At 55.2% G+C, this 6,000-nt stretch overlaps 1 long non-coding RNA gene across 1 annotated transcript; it reads left to right on the top strand.

Annotated features, from left to right (window-relative positions):
• Positions 1-1,434: 1,434 nt before the first annotated feature.
• LOC120394780 lies at positions 1,435-4,485 on the top strand. Its single transcript, XR_005592400.1, has 3 exons — positions 1,435-1,627; positions 3,624-4,049; positions 4,384-4,485. It is a non-coding gene; the product is annotated as an uncharacterized LOC120394780 (long non-coding RNA).
• The last annotated feature ends 1,515 nt before the right edge of the window (positions 4,486-6,000 follow it).

Below are 6,000 nucleotides of genomic sequence, written 5' to 3'. Positions count from 1 at the left end.
CCTGCAGCAGGAGTCCTGGGAGAGCGCACTGCACACCGCACCTCCTGCACGGCTCTTAAACGGCTCCCTCCCTGCTCTCCCCCACAGCTCCTGCACCCACCCCACACTGCGCCACAGGGGGTGCTGGATGGTGCTGGGCTGCTCGGCCCTGGGCAGTCTGTTTCATTGTAAATCCACCTCTGACATTAGAAATGAACTCTAGGGTAAGAATGGGGAGGTGAACAAAAGTGCTGAAATTCAGTGACAAGAAATGGCCACACGGTGGTACCAGAGCTTTGGAGGTGGCCATGCTGGCAACTGACCGATAGAATTCTGTCTACTTTGTTTACAAGAGCCAGTTGTCTCTCCAAATGCAGCAACATTGCAAGGGTTAAATGGGAGACATGCCCCAAAGCACCCCCGGAAATGTAATGCTGTCATTGCCCCGAGGGAGCACCAGGCGGGGAGTTACCCATAAATTATTTATTATTCATATTCAGGGGTGGCTCTATGTATTTCGCTGCCCCAAGCGCGTGCCTGGGGCGGCAAGCCGTGGGAGGTCTGGCTGGTAACGCGGATTAGGCGGCATGCCCGCGGGAGGTCTGGCTGGTAATACGGATTCAGCGGCATGCCTGCGGAGGTCTGGCTGGTAACACGGATTCGGCGCATGCCCGCGGAGGTCTGGCTGGTAACACGGATTCGCGGCATGCCCGCGGGAGGTCTGGCTGGTAACTCGGATTCGGCGGCATTCCCGCGGGAGGTCTGGCTGGTACTGCGGATTCGGCGGCATGCCCGCAGGAGGTCTGGCTGGTAACGCGGATTCGGCGGCATGCCCGCGGGAGGTCTGTCTGGTAACACGGATTCGGGGGCAGGCCGGCAAGAGGTCCCCCCGTCCCACGGCGTTGGCGTTCCCACTGCCGATTTGCCGCAAAATCCACGTTACCAGCCAGGCCTCCTTCAGGCATGCCGCCGAAGGCAGCCTGACTGCCAACCTCACAGCGACTGGCAGAGCACCCCTCGCAGCTTGCCGCCAAAGGCACGCGCTTGGAGCACTGGTGCCTGGAGCACCTAGACCTCCCTCCCTGCCACCATCAATCAAAATCACCTCCCCTTTCCTATTATGGCAGACAGCACACAGACCCGCACCCTTCCCTTCCCTGCAGTCAAGATGAAAGACCTGTTGTGCTGGGCGCTGCACAGACACACAGCGAGAGACAGTCCCTGCCCCAGCTGAGATCAGGGCTCAGGTTATCTGGCCCCACTGCCTCTAAAATCTTCCACAAACTTGTCAGCGTGTTGCAGGTTGGGGTTGGGTTTTTCGTTTCTTGTCCCAGTTCCTCTCCGTGAGCTGCGAGGAAGGGCGGAGATGAAGGACTCATGAGATGTAATCTATCCGATTGGCGCTGACAAGGGTGTAAAACAAGGGTGTAATCCCCCTTCCTGGGTGGGGCCTGGGGATTTCAGCCCAGTGCCAGAGGAGCAGGGAGGGGCTGGGGATGTTCGTGCTGAGAGCAATGGCGAGGGCGACAATGGCAGGAAGTTCACTAGCCCCGCTACCGGTTTGCAGCAGCTGCTGTCAGAGCTCCGTGGCGCGGATCTGTTTCCGGTGCTGCCTGGGACTCGGCGCTGGGACCCACCCACGAGGCGGGTAAGTTTCCACTGCTGCTTATGGCGGCCCTCGGGCAGGGACCCCCCAATTCTTCCCCACCCGCTGCACGGCTTGGCCCCTGCAGTGCTGCCCCCCCACCCCTCCACGGCGCTCCCTCCTCTCTGCCCCCCCTCGCTGCCAGGGCCGAGCCCCCTCCCTGCGGGGGCAACTGTCCCCCAGTCTCTGTCCCCTTGCTGGGTCTCCCCGGTCCTCTGCCAGGCAGAGCCCGCCTCCCTGCCCCTCCTCTGCTGGGTCTCCCCGCCGCCCCACAGCCCCTGCCAGGGCAGAGCCCGTCTCCCTGCTCCCCGGTGGGGCTTCTCCCCCTCCCTGCCCCCCAGTCCCTGCCAGGGCAGAGCCCGCCTCCCTGCCCCTCCCTCTGCTGGGTCTGTCCCCCTCCCTGCCCCCCAGCCCCTGTCTGGGCAGAGCCCAGTTCCCTGCCCCTCCCTCTGCTGGGTCTCTCCCCCTCCCTGCCCCCCAGTCCCTGCCCGGGCAGAGCCCCCTTCCTGTGCTGAGGCTGGGTTGGGGGGGCCTGGGGTGCAGAAAAGGGAAAGGACACGTCGTTTTGTTGACTTTGGGGGGGGGAGGAGAAACGCCAGAGCAATTCTTCACTCCCGCTTTGCAGCCAATCAGAGCACACTCCGGCGTCAGGTGGTGGCCGGAAAGCCCCTGTAAACATCCCCTGGGGCAGGCAGAAGGGATCGGTCCGGAGGGCTGGGGGGTGAGGGCTCGGCAGGTACCCGCAGTGTTGGCCCCAGTGCAGAAGAGAGTCAGGGATTGCAGGGGTCATTAAGTCCTGAGATCTGACCCCATCAAGGGAGAAGAGCCAGAGACTCCACTAGGGATTGGGCCACTGCAATTGATGTTATGTAGGAGGCGCTTAGATATTGGTGTCTGTCAGCCGGATAAAACCCTAAGGCCGAGGGACAGATCGCTGGGCAGGGCTGGGTGTAGAGGGGAAGCGGGTGGGGTTAGATGTGGGGCGTTGAGAGGAAGGAGCCAGTTGTGGAGAGGAAGCAGCAGCTGGACACAAGCCCTGCAGGCCGGATGCCAACTGGTCCTCCCCCCCCCCGCAGCGCGCTGCTGGGGTGTGTGTGTGGAGGGACTCTACCTGCTGGAGGCCAATGGGAGCAGCTAAATCAGGCCCAGGCGCCCAATTAGCCGCTGCCCGCACTCTGTGTGAGGGGAAGGAAGGGGAGGGAGGAAAAATCCCGGATGCCCCCCAAACCACTTGGCGCCCTAGGCGACTGCTTAGTTTTCCTAGTGGTTGCACCCGCCCTGCTTGCGGTGTTTACACTCAACTGCATCCTTTTCTCCTGTTTTGGTGTTTGAAAAACTTTTGAATACTCCCTTGTGTTCTGAACCGTGTTCTGAGACAGATTTTCGTTTTATTCCCATTTTAGTGTGTCATAAACTGTTGTCTGTTAACAGCTTGAAACATGTACATGAGGGGCCTGAGATTCATACAGTCAGATGCGCGCACACTTCAGCGCTTGCCTGCATGCCTGTTTGTCTGTTGTGTGTATCTTGTTGACTAATACGTGACTTTACTTCAACGGGCTGCTTTGCATATACAGTGGAGTCGCATTATACGCACATTTAACTTATGCAAATTCAACTATACATGATCGGCAAAAAAAAAGAAAAATAATGATTCCGCCCACCATTCCACTCAGTGAGCGTATGCCCCGTGAGATGGGAGATGTGAATCTGCTGTTCCCTCAGTTGGTCTCAGTTCCCGTGTGCCTCTCATAGTGTGAACATCTCGCCGCACTGCATATCAGTGGTGGGTGTAGCTATAGGTCTGACTCATCTGTATAGCACTTTGGGCTGAGGGGATGGGATTTGATTATCACAGCACCCACTTACAATTTAAAAAACAAGAGCGGATGTTTTTCTAAACGATCCGCCCTAGGAAATATGTGTGGACGTTCTATGGCCTGTGTTGTACAGATCACAATGGTCCCTGCTGGTCTCAGAGTCTATGAATTTTTTACAGCATGGATTCCCTCTCATCCAGAAAAACTACCAAAGAAGATGGAGGCAGAACTGAGAATCTGCTGCTGATCAGAACCGACTTTGTTTTGAGGCCGTGTGTACCCACACTTGAACCGCTTCAGCTGAACTGGTGCAAGCGCGTGTGTGGACACTCTTATTTCAGTTTAGCTTAAACCTCTTCCTAGAGGACTTGGAGCTAAATCGCAATCAGTCTGGTTAAAATGGGAACACATTCACACGCTTTTCACTGGCTGAGCATCACGCCTTTAAACTAAACTGGTGCACAACTGAATTTACATGGATCCTGAATCGCAGAGAGTTGTAGGCAGTGAGATTGAGCTGCTCAGAGTCCAGCATGCCCCCCAGGGACTCCAAGGGAGAGGCGAGACGGAGGAGCACTTTAACTGCAGTGGAGATGTGGAGAAAGGTAATTGGAGCCTCCATGCAAGGGGCTTGGATGGGCAGAGAGAACGAGACTGACTCAGATGGGGCTGCATTTTCAATGGCAGCTGCAATTTGTCCGACCTCCTGTGTGCATGAGCAGCAGGAAGCTGATCACCCCAAGGGACTCCTATGGCCCAGGGACCCAGCTTGCTCCCACTGCTGGTACTTTGTGTTCCTGGGTGGACCCAAGTGGCCTGGTAGTGGACTCAGAGACAATTTTGAAGGACGGGGGGAGGAATGTTCACCCGTCTGAAATGCTGGCCCAGGGCTCCATTCATTTTTCCTCTTCCCTTCTCTTTCTCTCTCCTTATCCAAAGGCCAGGCTTTGAAACAGGAGAGCAGTAGGCAGGCTCAGCTGTGTGCATGTACCCGGGGCCCTGCTCTGTGTGAGTAACAAGCAGGTGTCAGGGGACAGCAGGTAACTCATGTGGGCGCATGCCACGCCAGTGCATTCACCTTTCCCTGCCAGTGCCACTGGCATAGGGTGACCAGACAGCAAGTGTGGAAAATTGGGACAGAAACTCCTTGTTTCTCAGACTCAGTGGCTGCAGTCTGGGCTGAAGATGCCTTCAGACAGCATGGTCACCATGCAGACTTTGCATGAGCTTCCCTTAAGGGAGGGGTGTCACCGGGCCTCCGTGGGTCACAAATTCAGGATAAACTGCTGATGAATAGGGCAGACACACCCCAGACTGGTGGTTAGTCTACCATTAGATATACCAAACCAGTAATAAAAGTAAACGTCTGTCTCACCTCACCGGCTAACAAGAAGTCAGAAAAGCAGTTTCCTTAGTCATTCCAGTTCTTATATTACCGAACTTAATGATGTGTGGTTATTTAAAACCAGTTTAATCAAACAAAGGGTTCTTCTGCTCTCAAAAGATCATTCACAGACCCAGGTCAATACATAGCTCAGATCTTACCCAATAATCATGCTGTTGCCAGTCCTTTAGTATCTAATATCTAAAGGTTTATTTATAAGAGAAAAGAAGGAGAAAGATAAAGTGGTTAAGGAAATCGAATGAATACGCTCAGTGCAAAGGTCTTGGATCAGGTTTGTAGCAGTGATGAAATGAACTGCAAGTTTGCAAAAGTCTCCCTGGAAATGACCCAAACAGGTTGGGGGTCATCAGTCCCGTTTAGAGCTTCCTTGTTAAAAATCCAGACCAGAGAAATGAAGCAGGAAATGAAGACAAACTGGAGATGTTTCCAAGGTCTTTTATCTCTTCTCCCGTGTGGATGGAATGTCACTGTCCCAAAACAAAGCCCCCAGCACAGTGTGTGGAAAAGTACAGGCACAAGATGGAGGCCAAGGTCACATGAGCAAGTCACATGCTCATGCATGCTTTGCTGACTCTCAGGAGCAGCCATGGCCCAAATTCTGTCTAAAGCATCCCCAGGAAGGCTCATGGGTGGGGGGAAAGATTCTTCTATGATGCAATGGAAAAGTTAAGTTTTCTTCAGGGCCGGCTTTAGGGCAATTCAGCCGATTCCCAGGAATTGGGCCCCGCAACGTCCCAAAGGAGCTGCCGCCGAAGTCCCGCCACTGTCTTTGGCGGCAGCTCAATCGCTGCCACGGAGGAAGGTCCCTCCGCCGAAATGCCACCGAAGACACTGGCAGCCGATTGAGCTGCTGCCAAAGTCCCAGCAGTGTCGGCGGCAGCAGCTCAATCATTGCTGCTGTCTTCGGCGGCATTTTGGCAGAGGGACCTTCCTCTGCGGCAGCGATTGAGCTGCCGCCGCCGACACTGCTGGGACTTCGGCAGCAGCTCCTTCGAATCAGGCCCCGCAGTGCCTAAAGCCGGCCCTGGTTTTCTTTAACGAGCCACCAACTTGAATAGCTTATTCACAATGTGTTGACCAGACTGGATGTAAATAAACTACCTTGTAGGTGTTTCTCCAGGAGCAAACCCATTTGAAATATTGGTACATAA

The sequence above is a fragment of the Mauremys reevesii genome, unplaced genomic scaffold, assembly GCF_016161935.1.
Source record: "Mauremys reevesii isolate NIE-2019 unplaced genomic scaffold, ASM1616193v1 Contig78, whole genome shotgun sequence".
Taxonomy (NCBI): Eukaryota; Metazoa; Chordata; order Testudines; family Geoemydidae; genus Mauremys; species Mauremys reevesii.
The sequence above is the reverse complement of the archived record's forward strand: the minus strand, read 5'-3'. Positions and strand labels throughout refer to the sequence as shown.